The following is a 22,935-nucleotide window of genomic DNA, read 5'->3' on the forward strand; positions in this document are numbered from 1 at the left end:
TGTGGCTCGCGAGCCGCGGTTTGCCGACCACGGCCTAAGGAAAAATGTCCTACAACTTACCTTCCAACAAGAACACTGCAGATTTTTTCTCTAGTGCAAACTAGTGTGCATGAAAGACCCAATTAATCTCAACCAACCTTTTAATCTGACCTCCAGCTGCTTTGCCCCTAAACCTTGCTTATAACTCCCCAAAGAGTGACCTTCTGGTTTACCTAGGACTGAGGGGGTCCTAGGATGTGGGACTTCCTTTATCTGTTTTCCTGGGATAAGGGGATTCCCAGCATGTGGGACTTCCAGTGCTTATAAAAATAACAGAAGATCTAAAAACATACAAGTAACATGAAGATACATGTTAAAGTGCATTTTCATAAAAGCTTTTTTTTCATCAGGGCACCTATATCTCAGGGAAGTGCCTACACCTTTCAGGGGAAATGTAGCCGCCTCCCTCCCTGACCCCCTACCAGGACCTTGTTTTTTCATTCCAAAGCCAGATAGAAAAATAATTTTCCTTTTCTGTCTCTCACCCTTCTAGCTCATATGGATTAAAGATTAATTCCCAGATGACATTTCCCCATCATTTATTGTGTTAGAATGTCGTGAACTGTTCTTCAGTGCACAAGTTCTCTGAGCAATTACCTTTGTGTGCTTTGTCACTCGAGATAAATTTGGCTTCAATCCACAAAACTCTTTTACTACCTATTATGAGGAGCTATTACAATCATCCCAACCCATTAACTTTTTTAAAAAGCCAGTTCATCTGTTATGTGGCTGAACAAAATGTGTAACTTTTTTAAAAAATATATTTTATTGATTTTTTACAGAGTGGAAGAGAGAGGGATAGAGAGTTAGAAACATCGATGAGAGAGAAATATCGATCAGCTGCCTCTTGCACACCCCCTACTGGGGATGTGCCTGCAACCAAGGTATATGCCCTTGACCGGAATCAAACCTGGGACCCTTAAATCCACAGGTTGACGCTCTACCCACTGAGCCAAACTGGTTAGGGCAAAATGTGTAACTTTTGACAATCACCCATGTTGAGTAGTTACTCCTTTATTCTTTGTTTCCAAGAGCCAGAGAAGGAAAATAGCCCCGTGGCTACTCTTGTGTCCCGAGTGCCTCCCGATGTCTGCATGCCTCATGGGAGTGCCCACTGGGCTGCAGTTCTCTTTTGGTTTTGGGAGGATATAGCTAAACACATCCTACACTTGAGGGCCAGAGGGCTGGCTGGGAAGGAGGTGGATCTTTTCCATGAAAGGAATGCTGTGGGACAGGCTTGGCCATCTGCTCCTGAGAAAGCACAACCCCTAGTAAGGACAGGAGAGGTGTCGCTGGATCAGACTCACAGAATCTCATGGACAAACACCTTAGCATGAAAATAACTTGTGATGACCTCATATTATTTTTTCTTTGAAGTTTCTTATGGGTTATTTCTTCAGAACTCTGCAACACTTTGCAAATATATACATGATAAAGTACTTTAAATTCCCTACATAAAAGACATCTTCAAAAGATATATTAATTGCTAAGCTAATTTTGAGGATTAATATACTTTTGCCAGCATATATATTTTCCTTTGACATTTTATCTTTTCAATACCTGATGCATGACATTTAAAATCAGATATTAATAAAACCAAGCATTCTTTTTACAATCTCTTTTCTTCCCTTCATCAAAGGATCTTCCATCAAGATCTACTTTTGCTTATCCAGTCAACTCACACTTTCTTACTAGATTAATTTCTTCAAAGCACAGCATAAATTCTGCAACTGCCCTACTGCCAAAATGACACATACATATAAAAAATGGAAACAACACATACATAATGAAAACAATTACTAAGAATGTGAAAGAGGTAATTCACCATATTTCTAGATCACAACATCACTTCATACGTTTAACATGCATCATTAGCACAACTCACAGATACTCGCTAATTTGTTTATAATGATCTTTAATTAGATAAGCTATTATTCTTGGTAATCTCTTACTTTTTAAAAGCAGCATTTCCTAATGAGCAAGTTGAGCTAATTACAGACATGGTTGTGAGTACCCATGTCCAGAATTTCTCATCACTTCTTATTCTAAAAATATCACATATATCTGATAACTCAATATATATATACTAGAGGCCCGGTGCACAAAAATTTGTGCACTCGGGGGGGATGGAGGGTCCCTCAGCCCGGCCTGTGCCCTCTCGCAGTCTGGGACCCCTCGGGAGATAACGACCTGCTGGCTTAGGCCTGCTCCCAGGTGACAGAGGGCAGGCCCAATCCCTAGGTGCAGCCCCTGGTCGGGCTCAGAGCAGGGCCGATTGGGGAGTTGGGGCGCCGCCCCCTGTCATGCACAGAGCAGGGCAGATTGGGAGGTTGTGATGCCACCCTCAGTCATGCTCAGGGTAGGGCCGATTAGGGGGTTGGGGCACCGCCCCCTGTCACACTCAAGGCAGGGTCGATGGGGAGGTTGCGGCACCACCCCCTGTCATGCACAGAGCAGGGCCAATCAGGGGGTTGGGGCGCTGCCCCCTGTCATGCACAGAGCAGGGCCCATCAGGGGGGTTGGGGCTCTGTACCCTGTCATGCACAGAGCAGGGTCAATCAGGGGGTTGGGGAGCTCCCCCCTGTCATGCACAGAGCAGGGCCAATCAGGGGGTTGAGGAGCTCCCCCCTGTCACTCACAGAGTAGGACCAATAGGGGAGTTGGGGCACCGCCCCCTGTCACACTCAGGGCAGGGTGGATCAGGGAGTTGGGGCACTGCCCTCTATCACCCACAGAGCAGGGCCGATCAGGGGGTTGGGGCACCGCCACTCTCACACTCAGGGCAGGGCCGATGGGGAGGTTATGGCTCTACCCCGTCACACACAGAGCAGGGCCTGTGGGGGGGGGGGGAGGGTTGGGGCGACGCACCTTGTCACACACAGAGCAGGGCCGATCAGGGGGTTGAGGTGCCGCACCCTGTCACACACAGAGCCGCAGGGCGATCAGGGGGTTGGGGAGCTCCCCCCTATCAGGCACAGAGCAGGGCTGATCAGAGGGTTGGGGCGCCTTCCCCTGTCATGAACAGAGCAGGGCAGATAGGGAGGTTGTGGCCCCGCCCCCTGTCACACACTGAGCTGCAGGGGGTTTGGGCGCTGCCCCCGTCACGCTGATCCCGGTGCTGGGAGGCATATTACCCTTTTACTATATTGGATAGAGGCCTGGTGCATGGGTGGGGCTGGCTGGTTTGCCCTGAAGGGTGTCCTGGATCAGGGTGGGGGTCCCCACTGGGGTGCCTGGCCAGTCTGGGTGAGGAGCTGAGGGCTGAAGCTCCCAACTGCTCCTTTTTTCCTTTTTTTTTCTTTCTGGGCCAGCTTTAGCTCTGGCTCCAGCTCTGAGGCCTCTGCTGCTGAAAGCAGGTATCTGGTTTGTTTGGGTTCTATAATCGAAACAATGTATAACTCCAGCTCTGAGATCCCGAGCTCACTGAAAGCAGGTTTCTGGGGTTTTGTTTAGCTTCTATATTTGTTACAATGTTTCTTAAACTGCAAGCTCAGAGGCCCGTAAGGCAAGTGGGGAACGTTGGAGTCCTCTGTCACTGAAGCAAGCAAGCTTCATGTTAGTTTCAAGCTGCCTGGCTGCCGGCCGCCATCTTGGCTGGCAGTTAATTTGCATATCTACCTGATTAGCCAATGGAAAGGGTAGTGGTCATACGCTAATTATGATGTTTCTCTTTTATTAGATAGGATATATATATATATATATATATATATATATATATATAGAGAGAGAGAGAGAGAGAGAGAGAGAGGGAGAGAAAGAGCGAGAGAGAGAGAAGAGAAAAAGTAAATAGTGGTGTCTACAAGCTAATTTAATTTTGGGGAGAAATTCTTATCTTAAAAACTTCCCAAATTATAATTACATTGAGTGCTTTATTTTGCCATTTTAATGAAAAAATCCAGGTTGATAAATACTATTATGTGAAGACAATGTTTTTGTTTTTTGTTGTTTTTTTTTTTAACAATCCTTCCTGGTACTGTTGTGTACTTCTATAAAACCTTTTATTAGAAACTAGAGGCCCAGTGCACGAATTCATGCATGGGTATGGTCCCTCTGGGTGACCTGCAGGGATCAGGCCAAAACCCGCAGTCCAACACTGCCTTCAGCTCCTACCTGCTGCTCCCACTCGTCTCAGCTCGTGCCCAATCAATCCCAATTGGGAGAGGCTTGTGCTAGCCAGTCATGAGCCCTGCATCTGGCGCCCTCCCAAGGGGAGTGGCCTGTGGGATCGGGCTGGGGAGGGAGCACAGGAGGACTCCAGGGTGTGTCCAGCCCATCTCGCTCAGTCCCAATTGGCTGGACCCCAGCAGCAAGCTAACCTACCAGTTGGAGTATCTGCCCCCTGGTGGTCAGTGCATGTCATAGTGAGCTATTGAGCAGCCTTAGCATACATTAGCATATTACACTTTGATTGGTTGTTCGGTTGTTCTGCCATTCGGTCTATTTGCATTTTATTATATAGGATTATGGCCTTTAAAGTATACTTATTTTTACATATATATATATATATATATATATATATATATATATATACACACACTTATTCAAAATGACTATCTGTGACTTTCTCACTCTTTGATACTCTAAGGTCAAGGTCAGGATGATCAACAGGTTTTAAGTAGAAAAAAGCCCATCAAATTCTTAATGAATTATTTTATGAAGTGGAAGTCTGTTTCCCTGTTAAACTCTAATCTCATTCTGAATATCTACTAACAACTTCCCTAACATTTTATGTACTTTTCTGTCCTTTCTGCTCCTATTGCCCAGTGATCTAGGCAGTTTACACGTGTGCAAGCATATATAATGGTCATGTAACTATTACACGTGAAAAGTACGATATGCAAAAGTGTTTTCCATGATCTTTTATAATAAGACCTTCTGAATGTGAATTCTTGGATAGGAAAACTATGTCACTGGAAGATTATATTAGGAACTGGATGTGGAATGGGTCTGGACTGAAAAAAGAGAGACTAAAGAGAAATAAGAGCCCTAGCCGGGTTTGCTCGGTGGTTAGAGTGTTGGCCCAAGGACTGAAGAGTTGTGGACTCAATTCTAATCAATACCTTGGTTGTAGGCTCTATCCCTAGCCCGGGTCAGGGTGCATGCAGGAGGCAACCAATTGATGTGTCTTTCTCACATTGCTGTTTCTCTCTCTCTGTCTCTCCCCCTCCCTTCTACTCTCTCTAAAAAATCAATGGAAAATATATATATATATATATATATATCCGCTGGTGAGAATTAACAAAACAAAAAAAACAGAGAGAGAGAGAGAGAGAGAGAGAGAGAGAGGGAGAGAAACAAGAGTGAGAGACCACTAAAATAATCCAGGATTAAAGAATTATAATTTAAAAATAATAATAATGAAGGTAACTTTTGTTGAGTATTGGGGCCTCTAACACTTTACATAAACTAACTAATTTAATATTTTCAACCACCCTATAAAGTAATTTCCATTTTACAGATGAGGAAACTGAGGTAAAGAAAGGTTAAGTAGCTTGCCCACAGGCACAGAGGTAGGAAGTGGCAGAGCTGAATTTGAACCCAAACAGGCACCAGAATCTGCACTAAATATATGTCCTGTTTTCACAAACACAGGGTTTATTTTTCTATGTTTGATCCTTTGTGCTAATTGATATATAAATGCATCACTTTAAATGTGAGGACACATCACAGTCTTCACAGGCTGGGAGAGGTGTTCAGATGTCATATAAGATTACTTTCCCAAAGAGGGGCATAAGGCATTTAGTTGGCGATGTGTTTTGCTCATCTTCCCTTAGTATGAAAGCTCCCAGTATCCATATAAATGAAAAGATCAATTTATCTGATTTTCTCTCAAATGAAGTCTATTATTTTCTTACCATTCTCTCAACATAGAGAAAAGGTGCAGAAATACTTTTATTCTTTATGTTCAACAATTTATGTAAGTCCCACAATATTCATCCAAGTTAAACAGAAACACAAACCATAAGGCAACATCATTTGGATCCTGCCGCTAACCCATCCAACAAGCTCTAGGGAAGGAAGGATGAGGAACCAGAGGGCAATGTGATCAGCCATCCTAAACTGGGCCTGAAACCATCTGATCAGAGTGAAAAATTCCATTAAGTTATTTTATTAGGTCAAGGCTGTATGTGAGTGGTCATTTCAGACAAAGTCAAATAAAGAAAAATTTGGTTTTCTAAGAACCCTAAGTCAAATTCTAGCAATTTAACTTCTGTCATCTAATATTTTACTAACTTTCTTTTTGCATTTTTGTATTCTCTTGCATTGGCAGTGGAGCAAATCTGTTATAAGAGATATCAAGTTGGTTTTTTCGGGGGAGGGGCCTTTATTGTCATGGCTAAATGAAGTTAAAGCATTTAGATGAAATAGCTGCACACAGCACAGACCACGCGGCACATGTGACTTCCTTTCTTAAGCACTCCTTTGTGTAACCATCTTCACAGTAAGGCTAGGAAAGCTGGGATTCCCTTTTCAGAAGTAAATTTACTTGGGGGTCAAAATCCAACCCTCTTTTCAGGATCCACCCTAATATCAGCTGTTTCTCAGGCCTCCTCTAATCTCTAGTTCTTGGCAGGCTCCAGTCAAACCCTGTAAACGATAAAGGTTCCGCCTCATTATTAGATGCATATATGGTAAAACATGGGTCTCTATGTGCATCTTATCCTCCCTTCTAGATTCTAAACTCCCAGAGGGGAGACAGTCTGTTTTACCTTTGCATCTTCCACAGCACTAGTCAGATTACTCAGTCAATAAGCATGTTGACTAAGTACTTGAATAATTGTGAATGGTTTCAGATATTAACTAAAAATTCTTGGTTGTGAATTTTAAAGGAAGTGTTGATTTAATCTTTTTGGATGAATATAGCTGAATTGATAGAATCTAATTTACACTGAAGGTCAGTTAAAGCATAGTTCATACCTTTCTAATGGACTGTCTGTTTAGTTAAACCTAAAATGACAAAGCAAATGTCATTCACAGTCACCAAGGAAATGTCTGCTCCTAAAGAGGGCGTGGATGAATGGCTGTGACTCTCCTGTGGTGTATCCATCTGCTCTCCCTGTTATTTTGACCATCGTGGCTCTAACACTCTCTTGCCCATTAACATAATCAGACAAGTGTCATCAAGGTTAAGAGGGCTGTGTAAGCATCACTTACAAACAAATGACTACCCGTGTGTACTATAACATTTGTCCTCTGGATAGAGAATGGTGTTCCTAATGGTATGTTTACATAAAAATCTCAGCGTATTACAATGAATTAATAGAAGTAGTTCAAAATCTCATAGACATTAGAAGAGTACTAATTGTGCAAAGTTAGGGATTTTGTACATTCTCAAATGTAATGATTTTGTTCCAATAAAGGCTCTAAAATTTTTATATAGGATGGGTTTAGAGGAGGCTACTAGATTGAAGGGAAGAAAGGCTTAAAGCTGCATTTGCCTAGCAAGCACCCTGCTTCTGCTTTGAGTGAGGCTTTGGGGTCAGAGGCTCAAAGAGAATATGAGAGGGCATCTCACCACCATAGAAACACAAAGTTCATGCTTCATAACAGATGTGCTATCAACACATGCTCCTTGTCCTGAATCTGACTTGACGTCCCAAAACACTAGTACCATGACTAATGTTGAAAATACTAGTTATGAGTGGTGCATTTAATAGCATATAACTAAAGTTTTCTATCAACATAGCAAGTGATTCCAACGGCATCTTGTAGTTAGAGGCACTTTCTTAGATGCAGGCAATAGGATTCATTGATGAAATACTGCTCATTTCATATACCTCATAGAGATATTTGATTGTGAATTTTGGTATGAATACCTTACTGTGATTTTACTGTCATTCCAAAACATGGTCTTGTAGAACATTACTTAGTGTGGGACAATATTTTAGCATACGGAGGGTGAAGACCTTTTTGAGTGAAGTAGACCAATTCACTAAACTTGGAACCTTGAAATCTGTTCATTGAAAATGAGTCTGATCTTGTCAATGAGAAAGAGGTAAAAGTTTACTTTAAGCAGCTTTGATTCCTTCAGGTCCCTAGAGGTATATTCTTCCCTTGGCACCTGTCCTCTCTCTTTTCTTTTTCCCTTCTCTTCCTTCCCTTTCTCTTCTCTCCTCCTTTTTTTCCTTTCTGTTCATTCCTCCCTCGTGCTTTTCACTCACTTCATCATCTTCATTTCACACACAACAGTTTATTTCCCAGACTGTGAAATTGAAGTTCAACCTATTTCTGAAAGATCTGAGAATTCCATTTCTACTTTGAAATTAAGTCTAAATGGCATTGGAAAAATCATTTGAATCAGGGGATCTTTGAAAGGTACCCAAAGATTTCAGGTTTGACCTAATAAATAAAATCTTTGTGTTTAAGTTTCATTTAGTATCCATGTGTTTATTTTTATTTTACTTTATGATATGGAAAGATAGCATACATGGGACCTTTTATCCTGAAAATAATAAAAATATCTCATGAATCATTATGATTTATGACTGAAAAGAATTCCTACTCATGTTATTAGGGTATTTTTCTTCATTATTGCTAATGCCTGTGGGCCTATTGGAATCCTGAGACTCATTTGTAACAGGACACAATTAAATCACTATTGACTACATTTTCATATCTCCAATAAAAAGAGGAAAAGGTAAGAAAATACATTGGTTCTTGCCAAGGAAACAAGCAAGGACCATCTCTGCTTCTGCTTTATTACCATGTTTCCTTCTTGAGTTTACTGTCATGGCAATGATTTTGATTCAGCTCACAGGCTAGTGTTTCTATCCAAGATCTACACATGATTTTACAAATGCAATCACGAGAGGTACATTGGATTAAATGTTGATTTGAATGGAACTCTATACCTTCTAGAATTTGGCAAAGCAAGGCATCGGGTTAGGAGCAGGTAAGGCCACCATCACACAAATGCTCACGCAGGGCATGTCTATGTAAACTGAGTGTAGCTGACATCTGGGAGTGCAAACTCAGGTTCTCAGCTGAAGACATGGTAAGGAATGGCCATGTTTCTATTTCTTTTTCCCCATCACCCTTTTGGAATCTGTGTTGAATAATACTTTTAGATAGGTATAAATAGGGAAATTGACAGAGTTGTACAGGGAGTCAGAAAACCCAGATTTGATTCTTGGCTCTATTGCTCACCAGGCATGAGTAACTTTCCCTCTCCAAATCTTGGTTTTGTCAGCTCTCACACTTCCTAGACCCCCTCATGATGCTACTGTGAGGACCATATGAGCTCATAAGTGTGCAAGAATTTGTTAGGATGGTAGAGGCTGAGAAGGAGAAAGTTTCCATGTCTGTTGCATAGGATGACACATTCAATCTGCAAAATGGTTTTCTTTCATTGTCTTATGTCTGTCTTTGGGCTTGTTATCACCTAACAAGCATTACAAAGAATGCTTTCCTGGTCCCTGGGTGCCCTTTAAAATAGCATATTTTATGATAAATCTTAAAACTATACTACTTAACAGTACATAGCAGTCTCACTAGACAAGTATACCCACCCTCCCTACCTAACCCCTGTGGTTCCCTTGTGACTGAAGCTTAAGAGGAATAGACAGAAAAATAATGCTGACAGGCTTTTAGTTTGCCAGACCCATGCACACTCGTGAACACATTTGACCCTCACAATAACATTATTGGGTGGTCAAGGAAGAGATGATTACCTTCAGTGGGAGCTGAGGAAAGTGAAATTTAGAGGTCAGCCATCAATGGAGCCAAACCAATGGAGGAATTGGTTTTTCAGTTCCCTAAATAACCCGATTTCACTGTTTACTCCTGCCTGGATCCCTATACTCTTTGGTCCACAGGATGACACAAAACCTTGATTCCCTTCAGGGAAGAGTAACCTTATAACCCCAAAGACTTAGCAGTACAGTAACAACACATATTTGAAAATAAATGCAAAAGAAAAAAGGTTAGACATGAGCAGTTATGAGTTAGAGGAAGGGGGTACTAAGGCACTACAAATTTATATAATAACTATAGACCCCCCCTCACAAGTTAATGTATTTTTGCAAATATATTTAATGCAAACTTATTGTAATGGACATATTGAGACTGGGGACAGGGTTGGAGAAGAAGCAACATAGAACTAATGCTCATGACAACTATATTGAGAAGGATTGTGAGGGCTCATCTAGTCTTAGCAAGAAGTAGTGACTTGTTTGATTGGTAATGTCATCAATCACATGACATGGCAATGGCTAGGTCAAATAATGGTCTAAAAACCAGAATCTGGCTGACAAAATTTGGTCTGTAGATATGATTTATTTAGAGAACCCAATGTTTTAATATTTTTGAATTTGAAGACCTTTATACTTGTCAGATTTCTTAGTCTCCAACACCACATTCCTTCTTTGTTCTTTTTTTTTTTTTTAAATCCTTGCCTGAGGGTATTATTCCATTGATTTTTAGAGAGAGTTGAGAGAAAGGATGGGGGGAGAGAAAAACATCAATGTGAGAGAGACACATTGATGGCTGCCACCCTGACCTGGAAGGGGGATGGAACCTGTAACCTAGGAACTTGCTCTTGACTAGGAATCAAACCCGAGATCTCAGTCCAGGGGCCAATGCTCTAACCACTGAGAAAAACTGGCTAGGGCCAATACCCTATTTTTTATCACCCCAAACTTTTACTGTCTCCTGAAACCATTTTGTTTTATGATATTGATCCATAGGCCAGATTATTTGGTCTGGCATTAAAATCCTTCTTTAGCCTCGATCCTGCTACTTTAACAGCCTTATTTGCCATTAATCCTTAATACAACCATCTTCTCTATCTTGACTTCCTCTCTGTTCCATTTAGTCATACGAGCAGCCAGGCTCCTGTTTCTCCCTAAATGATGTTATCTCTGCCATTCTTCAAGGCCAAGTTAAGACCTGTGTCCTCCATGAAACTTACTTAACCATTTCAACCCACACTCATCATTCCCACTTCTAACCAGTACAATATTCATTATCACACAGTTCATATTGTTCTTAATCTATACTGTCTGGTACCATTACTTAACTAGTATAAGTGATATTATATATATACATGTATATATAGTTTGTCTTTACATATAGACTGTAAGATACTTAAAGAAATTTTACACTTCCCTGTGTCTCCTTTACACCTAACATTTATAGTATATGCTCAAAAAATCATTGTAGAATAAATAATTAAAAGGAGTATGTGAGATAATATACTATACTCTACAAAGTATATTGATTCTCATAAACTTCAGTCTCATTTGATGCTAATTAAGAATATATATTCCATTTCCCATAAGAACTACATCCAAAGTTAACAGATATAAACTGCAGTGTGTTAGGAACTTCCAATATGTAGAGGACCATAGCTAACTGAGGGGATGTTCTGGCTTCACCTAGAATTCCTAGAAGATTTGCCTTGAATGGCTTTTGAGATTTGCTCCTGAAAGTACCTAGTGGTAAAATATCTATAATTTCTCATTTATTAAGCTCCTACCAAAAACCCAGAATTATAATAAATTGTATCATCCAATCCTCATAATTACTCTGCAAGGCAGCTCTCATTATCTCCATTTTACAGATGAGCAAACTGAGACCAAGATGAGTAACTTACCAAGGTCACAGAGTAGTGTCTTTCTGACCTAGCACTTAAAGTGGCCTTTGTATACTATAGGAGTTGGTACATAATGGTCAAATGCATATTGAGAAACATTGATATGAGAGTTTAGGTTCTTTCTTCTCTACCTGTATCACAGGGAGATTTGTCTTGAGTCCAGGAATATCCAAATCTGTTTCCCTCTTTGCCTCAGGCATAAGCATTGGGACAAAGAGCCTCAACACACAGTTGTATGGACAGAAAACCCCTCACGCATGGATACTATGGAGAACCCATGTCACTGCTTATGCTTTTAACAACAGAGCTAAGGTCAGACATCACTCTCTTCTGAAAAACCTTCAAATGGTTCTCCAAGAAGTTGCTCTTGAATCTTTCTCCTCCTACCTGGAGATCAGCCCCCCCACCACCACCACCACCACCTCTCACTCTGTGCATGGTTTCTCATCATGTTGGCTCTCGCATTAGACTTACTTGTAAATACATCCTAAGTCCTTTATTAAATTATAAGTGCTTTAAAATAAGATCCATGGCTGAATATCTACTGACTGCCTCACTCAAAGAAATCAATCTATCTTATTTAACATAATGGGAAGTTCTTTAAGGACATGCATTGCTATGTTCAGATTTGAGGCACAGCAATTAATTTTTTCACAGTTCATTTCACATCACCTGCTATTTGTGCCCTGTATATATGCTCTGGGCCTGCCTGGAGTTGGCCTGCGCCTGCTTATTTGCATGCAAATGGCTTCTAAGGGGCATTCTCTGACTGCAGGGTCAAGTAGGGCCTGAGATGGTGTGGGGGACAGGTCCTAAAGTTGTGGGGATATAGCACCCTGGGGGTGACCTTCAACAAGGAAGGTGTTGGTGGATCAATGCCCCAGTTTCCTCTCCCCTTGGCAGAACAATTCTGAAGTGTGTCCACCTGAGAGGCCTGGGTAGGATTGAGCTCCCGTGTCTACAGCTTTACTGCACATGAACGTTACCTTCACTGTCTTTCCTTCCCTCCTCCTCTCACTTCACTACCCCTCACAGTGTTTCCTAAATAAGTTACTACTTGTTCCTAAATTCTTGTCTCAGGGTCTGAAGTTGGGAGACCCAAACTAAGACAATTTCTCACCCCTTCCTACAGCCTTCTAGTTATCAAATCTGGGGTTAGAATGTGGGACATGGTGCACCTGGAAATGGGAGAATGGGCAAGAGCCAAGATAGTGAGTCTTTATCCTCATCGGTGAGCTGTATCAGCTAGGGTGTGTGTGACTGACCCACACAAATTCACCTTACTACCTCTGGCAGCTCCGACCAGGTGGGACTTGTGCAGAGGACACAAGAGACGCAGCAGGGCTGGGGAGGAAGTTCCCTGGAGCCACCAAGAGCCAGCCAGGGCTACAGCCCAAGTGATTTCATCTGGAAATTACTGCTCTTTTCAGTGTTGGGAAAAGTAATTTGGCTGCACTGAATAACTCGAAAAAATAGACCTATTACTGTTTGGATAATAAAATAAGACCAGTTATTCTATATTTAGGACTTCCCATACATGCTTGCTTATAATGCTGACTAGTACAAACCAGAATCTCAGCTCAAAATCTAATACCTGATCAAGGCGATTAATGTTCTTCACGGTAATGACATTGCTACCATTACAAAAGGAGCAATTTACTTTTCCAGCTTCCTCTCCTCCCGATCCTAGCCTGACAGAGAAAATCACAGTCTCACACATGAAATATTTTCAAACTGAAGGTGGCGGGTTTATGGAAAATCACTCTGAATGTATGTGGGCTCAGACCAACTCTCCCAGCTCTATATTATTCATGATAATTATGATTTCCTAGCGTTGGCTTTGTCAGATTTTCCTATTAATTGTTAATGTAACAGTGAAGTCTCCCTGGAGTGTGTGTTATCTTCTCATTTATAAAATCATAAGCCTTGGGATAATCCCTCATTAGATCAATAATATTTTCATCAGATGAATGTAACACGGCTGAGTGAGGGACATAACAGGTATCCGGGGCAGAAGAGCGCTCTTCCTACCACCCTGTGAGTCTGTCTTCTCACCTCCATCTTCACAATCACTCTGAAGGCTCACAGTTCTCACCTGGACCAATGCAGCAGCCTCTTAGACCACTGGCCCTCTCAGACTTCTCTAAAACATCCTCCCTGTTGTCATGGGACACCCAGCTCACACATCTGACCATGTGATTACCCTGCTCTGACACCACTCAGAGTTTCTATAGAGGAATTTTTATTAAAAAACACCCCACATACACTTGCTCCTCCCAGCGGAGCCCCTCTTTTCTCTTTTTGGGCAATTACTCTTTTTTTGTGTGTGGAAACTTGAAAGGGGCTCTGGATGCCTCTTCTCACAACCCTTTTCTCTAGGCCCAGGGAGAACAGGGGACTTAAGTTCGCCAGTTTGCTTTTATATTTCTAGACTCTGGACCTTCCACATGCACTGGAGTACAGACATGTGGTTGAGGCCTCTTTCCTGGCCAGACTTCCTGCTGGGAGACCACTGCTGATGCTTCTCTTGTTTGGTCTCTGGAGCTGCTATGCTCCAAGGAGCCCTGGTTCTCCAGCCTCCCTGTGAACCCTGTAAGTCTCCAGCATACTTCCTGTGAGTACTTTAGCTTAACATGGAGTCTGTATCTGTAGCTTATAAGCAAGGAACCCTGGCTGATACAGCTTACCTATGAGGATAAAGACTCATGATCTCAGCTCTTGCCCATTCTCCCATTTTCACTTTAGCCACACCTGCCTCATCACTATGCCCTAGACACAACATAGAGCCCCATAATTGTTCATGCCATTTCTGAGCAGGCCTCCTTCTCCACTTTGAGACTCCTTGCCCACAGTTCAAGTGGACTTTGGTTACTAGTACAGGAGCTGTTCAGTGAGGATGCTCACCTGCTTGGAACCTCTCTGCTCAATCAATCAAATGAGCAATGAGGACCACAGAAAAGGCTGGTTTACTTTGCATGTGTCTCTTATATAATAAGATAAAATTTCTGATTTAATTACATGGTGTAGATGTATACAGTATGGTCATAGCCCATCTGTTTTGGGACAATATGGTGAGCAAATGATAGCAAATTAAGAGTGATAAAATATGCTTAATGATAAATTAAGTGAGATAAATTCTTAAGCTATTTGGAAAAAGGAAGAAAGACTGAATTCCATTTCTAATTTTACCAAAATGAGTAGCACAAATTGCATAGTAAAATCATGTCGTGGAGTCTGCAGAAACACACTCTTCCACTGGGCAGAAGACAAGGAGGAGGCAGTCATATCATTGACAAAAATTTTGAGGGGCCACTCAGAAATGACTGCAGGAGGGTGAGTGGAGCCCAGCTCCTTCTATCCCAATTCTGAGTCTTTTGTGGGCCATAAGACAGGGAGGAGAATCCCTCTGAGTAGAGGACCAGGTGACCTCAGTCCCATGAGGGTCCCCGCTGCCCAGGAGAGTGAATGCTCCTGTAGGGCTTTGGGCAAATCAGGTCAAGGCTGGGTCTTATTCCTCCTGGAAAATGAGGAGCTTCGGGGCATGATTTGAGTTTCTCCACTGGACTCCCATAGCCCTAAAATTCTGAAGAACCCCTCCAGGAGTAGCAGGGAAGAGCTCTGGACTTCACCCCACCCCCTCTACTCCCATCTCAGCAAGACAGCTCTGTATTTATGCTTTGTATATAGGCTTCCATGCAAGACTGTGTGAAACAAAAGACTGCAGCTAAATATTTAGGAAAATTTTTGTCTAGACAATTGTGAATGCGAACACATATAGTGCTTACCATGTGCCAGGCTCTTTTCTAAGCACTTTACATACATTAAATCATTTGATCTTCACAGCAACTCCTATGAAGTACTATCATTACCTCCATTTTATAGCTGGAGAAACTGAACTATTTAGATACTTGCCCAATTCATAAAGCTTGTAAGTGGCAGATCTGGGATTTGAACCAAGGCAGTCTGGCTCCATGACTGGTGTTTTTAATGCCTATGCTATATTGCTTCTCACTAGTGTCTTTCTCAGAGATTCGTGATTGCAATATCAGAAACTAGGTCTCATCTTTAAACATAAACCTTGTCTCATTAAACTAACTTTGACATCTAAAATATTCTCTACTAGAAGGTTTTCTTCGAGCAAGAATTCAGGCTTATTGCCCTTTAGCCAAGGATGGGCAAGAGAATGGCTTTGGATTTCCATAGCAGGATGTAGAGTTTTGAAAGACAAATGAGGATTAACTTTCCTTCTTCACTCGTTCCTTTCACATTTACTGACAATTAGCCAGAGTCCAGGAATTAAACTAAACAATGTATATAGGAAATTGGAGTCACAGTTCCTTACACTAAGGATCTCAGAGTCTACAGTGGAATAAAAATCTATAATTCATAGAATAAGTCCTGAGGCTGCCATAGGCTAGGATGACATGTCAATAAAGAAGAACACAGGAAAGAATCCTAGAGGAGGAACCTTTACATATCTGAGGATAATCACAGAAGGATTCAGCCAGAGACAAAGCAGGAACGGTCAATTCTGGCTAAATAAAGTAGAACATTTTCAAAGTCACACAGATGGGAGATAACACGGCATCCTTAAGGCCCTTCAAGTAGTTGGCATGACTAGTAGCTATCAGGTATTTGGACGGTAATGAAAGTGGCTCAAGAGAAGACCAAGGACTGGTAAGGGAAGACCTCATCTACGAAGGGGCTTGAATTTTGTTCATAAGACAATAGGGGGGTTTTCATAAAGCACAGTATGAATGTAACAAAGGGCTGCAGGAGATAGGAGCAGAAAGGTTGAACAGTATTCTATTATCAATCAATCAACAGTAATTGGGTATCTATAATTCAAGGCTAAGAATTGGTAGGTCACCATGGCTTATTTTACATAATAGCTCTTTAGAACTGCCTGGAAGACAGATAAAGCACCTGAGAGTGGACAGCCAATGAAGGACAGACCCCTGGCACATGTCATATGCACTGACTGACCAGAAGGCAAACTGAAATTCAGGCCACGAAAACCTCATTCTATTGTATCTGGCCCATAAGCCTTTACTTCTCACATAACGAATGTGCCAGTATGTAATTCCCTCTCAGTATGTAATTCCCTTTGCAAATACCTATCCTCCAAGTTTAAGGCACAATAAAGGCATGCTCATTAGCTTTTCCCAAATTAATTATTTTAGCCATTAATATTTGGAAAAAGAAAATGAGCCCAACCAAGAAAAGGTACAAAGCTCCTTTAGTCCCATTGAAAAGGGAAAGGAAGGGAACTATTTTTTTTTTAATATATTTTATTGATTTTTTACAGAGAGGAAGAGAGAGAGATAGAGAGTCAAAAACATCGATGAGAGAGAAACATCGACCAGCCGCCTCCTGCACATCCCCCACCAGGGATGTGCCCGCAACCCAGGTACATGCCCTTGACCGGAATCGAACCTGGGACCTTTCAGTCCACAGGCCGACGCTCTATCCACTGAGCCAAACCAGTTTCGGTGCAAGGAAGGGAACTATTATTGATCATTTACTGCAAGAGAGATTCTATGCTAAATTCTCTCTAGGGATTATTTCCCTTAATCCTCAAAGCAAACTGGTGAAGCAGATATTCTTCTCATTTTACAGATAAGAAAACCGCAGTACAAAAAAGTAAATATCACCCAATGAGTAAGAAGTAAATATCACTCATGAGTAAGAAGTAAATATCACTCATGAGTAAGAAGTGAATATCCCCCAATGAGTAAGAAGTAAATATCACCCAATAGTAAGAAGTAAATATCACCCAATAGTAAGAAGTAAATATCACCCAATAGTAAGAAGTAAATATCACCCAATGAGTAAGAAGTAAATATCACCCAATGAGTAAGAAGTAAATATCACCCAATAGTAAGAAGTAAATATCCCCCAATGAGTAAGAAGTAAATATCACCCAATAGTAAGAAGTAAATATCACCCAATGAGTAAGAAGTAAATATCACCCAATGAGTAAGAAGTAAATATCACCCAATGAGTAAGAAGTAAATATCACCCAATGAGTAAGAAGTAAATATCACCCAATGAGTAAGAAGTAAATATCACCCAATGAGTAAGAAGTAAATATCACCCAATGAGTAAGAAGTAAATATCACCCAATAGTAAGAAGTAAATATCACCCAATGAGTAAGAAGTAAATATCCCCCAATGAGTAAGAAGTAAATATCACCCAATGAGTAAGAGTAAATATCACCAATAGTAAAGAAGTAAATATCACCCAATGAGTAAGAAGTAAATATCACCCAATGAGTAAGAAGTAAATATCACCCAATGAGTAAGAAGTAAATATCCCCCAATGTAAGAAGTAATATCACCCAATGAGTAAGAAGTAAATATCACCCAATGAGTAAGAAGTAAATATCACTCATGAGTAAGAAGTGAATATCCCCCAATGAGTAAGAAGTAAATATCACCCAATGAGTAAGAAGTAAATATCACCCAATGAGTAAGAAGTAAATATCACCCAATGAGTAAGAAGTAAATATCACCCAATGAGTAAGAAGTAAATATCACCCAATGAGTAAGAAGTAAATATCCCCCAATGAGTAAGAAGTAAATATCACCCAATAGTAAGAAGTAAATATCACCCAATGAGTAAGAAGTAAATATCACCCAATAGTAAGAAGTAAATATCACCCAATGAGTAAGAAGTAAATATCCCCCAATGAGTTGGTGCCGAAGGGATCCAAGCCCAGGTGTGCTTTACTTCAGAGCCTACGCTACCACTCTCCACCCACAGCTCATCTTAAAGATTGGAAAACGCTCGAGAGATTATGTTCAAGAATGTGCGTGGATGTGCGAAAAATTCCGGCACTACAATTTGGATACCGGTGCTGACTATATCGCTTATAAGATGGCAGGGTTACTGTAGGTGACCACACCTGTAGAGCATTTTTAGCAGCTTTTTGTTCACTATCATTTTCCAGCTAAAGCTTTCAGGCTGGGCTGTCAGATCCCATCAGTTAAGACACACCTTAGGAGGTTCTTATCATGCAAACAGGACTAATCTGCTCTTCCTTCCCTTTGGCCTGGCTGTGTCTCCTGCTGGGTGATATGATTCAATAAGCTTGGCTGTGAGAGAAATTGAGTTAGATTTTAGGAAACTATTACACCCCCACCTCTCTTCAAATCTCTCCAAGGATTTGAGCCTGACAGGAGAGAAGCTCACATCATTTTTAGTGTGAGGAGCAGCCCACATTCGGTCTGGGGAGATGACATCATACAAAGTGTGGCACTTCCATGAGCATAACTGAATGCAAACACGGCCTTCTTATTAGCATGTTTCAAATATTTAGCAAGAACAAGACTACATTTACATGCATAATGTCTGAAATAATGTGCCTTCTGTTATGAATGAACCTTGAAATTATGAGGCGCCTAAGGCAGAGTTCTTCACCTGCCTTTCTTGGCTTGCATTTAATTATCTTGAAGATCCCAGAAGTGGAAGGGGGACACTAAAACAGGAGCTCACAGGCCAGTGCCTGGAGTCAGAAAAGCAACACCTCTGATGGCAACAACTCAAGGTCCCCCAGGAGGCTAGCACTTGTCACTGTAGGTGCAGGGGGAAGTATTTGGGGCTTGTTTGGAGTGTTCTGTTCTTTTGATATTATTGTTTGGTTACCAGAGTTGTGTAAAAAAGGAATAATATCCATTCATCTGTCAATGGACACTGAGTTATTTCCACACCTTGGCAGATATCTCTTCAAGATCCTGATTTAAATTCTTTTGGGTATATTCCCAGAAGTATAATTGCTAGATTATATGGTAGTTCTATTTTTAATTTTTTGAGGAATTTTCATACTATTTTCCATAGTGACTGAACCAATTTGCATTCTCACCAACAGTGTACAATGGTTCCCTATCTCCACAACCTTGCCCACACTTATCTTCTTCTTCTTTTTTTTTTAATAATAGCCATCCTAATAGGTATATGGTAATATCTTGTAGTTTTGTTTTGCATTTCCTATTGAGCATCGTTTCATATACCCGTTGGCCATTTGTTTGTCTTCTTTTGAGAAATGTGTGTTCAAATCCTTGGCCCAGTTTTAAATTAAAGTATTTGGTTTTGGGGTTTTTTTTTTGCTATTGAGTTTTAAATCTTCCATTGTCAGATGAATAAATAAAGAAAATGTGGTATGTACATACAATGAAACATTATTCATCCAATGGGAGGTCAATGAAGATACATATAAATAAACTAGAGGCTCAGTGCACAAAATTCCTGAACTCAGGGGGCAGGGAATCCCTCAGCCCAAATTGTGAGAGGGTGCAGGCCAGGCTGAGGGATCCCACTAGTGCACAATCGGGGCCAGGGAGGGAGGCGGGAGGTTGGCCAGCCAGGGAGGGACATCGGGAGGACTCCAGGGTGTGTCCAGCCCATCTCCCTCAGTCCCGATCAGCCAGACCCCAGCAGCAAGTTAACCTACCGGTCAGAGCGTCTGCTCCCTGGTGGTCAGTGCACATCATAGCGACTGGTTGACTGGTAGACTGTCTGCTCCCTGGTGGTCAGTGCATGTCATAGCGAGTGGTTGAGCGGCCTTAGCATATCATTAGCATATGATGCTTTGATTGGTTGAACGGATGAACAAACAACCAGATACTTAGCATATTAGGCTTTTTTTAATATAGGATAGATAAATAAATAATAAATCTCTCTATATAAAACCCTAATATGCAAATAGACCTAATGGTAGAACAACCGAACAATTGAACAACCAGTTGCTATGATGTGCGCTGACCACCAGGGGGTACACATGGAACATGGCAGGCGTCAGCAGTAGGTGGCAGAGCATGGAACATAGAGGGTGTCAGCTGCGGCGGGATGATGGAGTAGGTAAGCGGGGGCACCGGACCAAGGTGGGGTGCCGGTCGCTATCATAGGGGCAAGCCTCTAGTGGTTACTGAAAATTCTTTGCTCCCACATGCCACAGTCCTGCCCAGCACTCGCACCCACTGCCAGCACCAGAGCTGCTGCTTGCACCAGCTGCTGGGCCTGGCGCCGGCCCCAATTGCTTGGCACCACCAGTGGGTGTGAGTGGCGGCTACTGGCCCTGATCGCCCCTGAGGGCTTCTCCACCTCCCCCTGCTCCTGAGGGGCAATCGGGGCAGCAGTTGCTGCTTGTACCCCTGAGGGTGCTGGCCCCGCTCGCACCCACTGCTGGCACTGGCCCCAATCGCTCCACACCATCAGTGGGTGAGAGTGGGGCCGGAGCTGTCAGTGCGTGGGAGCGGTGGTGGCAGGAGCAGGGCTGCTAGCAGACAGGGAACCAGGGGTGCTGGCCAGAGGGGCTGGGCAGGAGCACAGAAGATGGGCTGACACCCGCCCCTGTGCCCACTGAAACCTCATGGCACTGGGCCCCTAGTAAATAAATAATCTTGCCATTTGTGACAACATGGATGAGCCGGCAGGACATGGGTAGCGAAATAAGTCAATCATAGAAGGATAGATGCTTCATGAGTCCATTTATATGAGGTATCTAAAATACTCAAACTCAATTTCATTGAAGAATGCAACAGACTGACATATTTCAGAGGGGCGGGTGGGAAGAGACTAGCCAGGTAACTTATATGCATACTAGAGGCCCAGGACACAAAATCATGCACGGTTAGGGTCCCTAGGCCTAGCTGCAATCAGGGCCATGTCTGCCACCCCACATCACTCCTCCACCTCAGCCGCCCCCGCCCTGCTCCTCTGCCTCGCCTCCGCTTCCCTGTGATGCTCCTCCACCTCAGCTGCCCCGCAAAGCTCCACACTCACAGCCCCACCCCATGAGGCTCCTTGGCCTCCGCTGCCCCTGCCCCATGACACTCCTCCACCTCAGCTGCTTTGCAAAGCTCCACACTCACAGCCCCCATCCCGCGAGGCTCCTTGGCCTCCACCACCCCACCCCACTGCGAGAGCCGGACCAGTCGTTTGGTCGTCCTGGTTGTCACGGACACTGGCTTTTCATATAGATAGATATGCGTTACCCATGGACAGACAACAGTGTAAGGAAGGCCTGGGGAGGGGATGGGAGTGGGATAGAGAGCGTTAATGGGGGGAGGGGAGACATCTGTAATACTTTCAACAATAAAGATAAATATAAATAAATAAAACAGTCAACCTCATGGAAACAGAGAATAAATTGGCAGTTGTCAAGGGCTGGGGGCAGTTGTTATTAAATGGAAAAAGTTTTCTTTATGCTGAATAAGTTCCAGAGATCTGCTGTACAACGTAGTGCCTATAGTTAATAATACAGTATTGCACACTTCAACATTCGTTAAGAGAGTAGTTCTCACACTAAAAGTTCTTACCACAGGAGGAAAAAAGGAAGATACAGAAACTGAAAGGTGTTAGATTTGTGTATTATCTTGATTGTCGTATCATGGGTGTCAAATTGTATACACTAAATATGTGCAGTTCTTTGTATATCAATTACACCTCAATAAAGCTTTTTAAAAAAAAAAAATGAGGTAATAATAACAACAGCACACAAAGAATATCCACCTTAAATCCTCCCTGAAACTTAGCAGACTATAAACAAGTAAAATGAAAATTACACCAAATATCTCATTTAATCCTCAAAGCAACTTGCTCACAGTAATTATATCCAGTTAAGAGATAAATAAGACAGGCACTGGGCCCTTAATATGCTGGCAGTGCATATGGGAGAGGCGTATACGGACAGGAGTTATGATGTAGTGTGAAACATGCTGTTACAGGAGTACTACTAGTACAACTATTCCTAGAGCATGGGGAGTGGAGTAACTAATGCTGAAATGGGAGCAGGGTAGGGATGATAGAGTACCCTCTCCTCACAGACTCTGCTCTAATTTTAAGTCTTGTTGTTCAGTTCAAATAGCAAATATTTATTCAGCACATACTCTGTGCACAACACTATCTTGGTTATAATTAATAATTATCATAAAAATAGCTTTACGCTGCTAATAGTGCACCTGTCACTATTTTTGTGTGACTTGCATATATTCTTCACAACAGCCCAATGAAGTAGGCACTGCTATTGTCCCCATTTTACAGATGGAGAAACTGAGACAGAGAAATATGAAGCGAATTTACACAGACAGTAAGTGGCAGAGCCAGAATTGAATCCAGGCTCCACAGGCCCAGTATTAGGCAGCATACGGAAAATGTGCTCACTGTTTTCCAGATATTTCCAGTTATTTGAGAAGAAGGGAAATAGGCAATTTCATTACTGCCTTGGTTCCTGCATCAAGACCCGATCGCCCCTGAGGGCTTCTCCACCTCCCCCTGCTCCTGAGGGGTGATCAAGACCCAT

At 42.1% G+C, this 22,935-nt stretch overlaps 1 protein-coding gene across 2 annotated transcripts in view; it reads right to left on the minus strand.

Annotated features, from left to right (window-relative positions):
* The window catches only part of LOC118675455 (IQCJ-SCHIP1 readthrough transcript protein), a 511,967-nt gene that overhangs the window by 356,396 nt on the left and 132,636 nt on the right, over positions 1 to 22,935 (minus strand). The window lies entirely within an intron of this gene.

The sequence above is a fragment of the Myotis myotis genome, unplaced genomic scaffold (genome assembly GCF_014108235.1).
Source record: "Myotis myotis isolate mMyoMyo1 unplaced genomic scaffold, mMyoMyo1.p scaffold_m19_p_2, whole genome shotgun sequence".
Classification (NCBI taxonomy): domain Eukaryota; kingdom Metazoa; phylum Chordata; class Mammalia; order Chiroptera; family Vespertilionidae; genus Myotis; species Myotis myotis.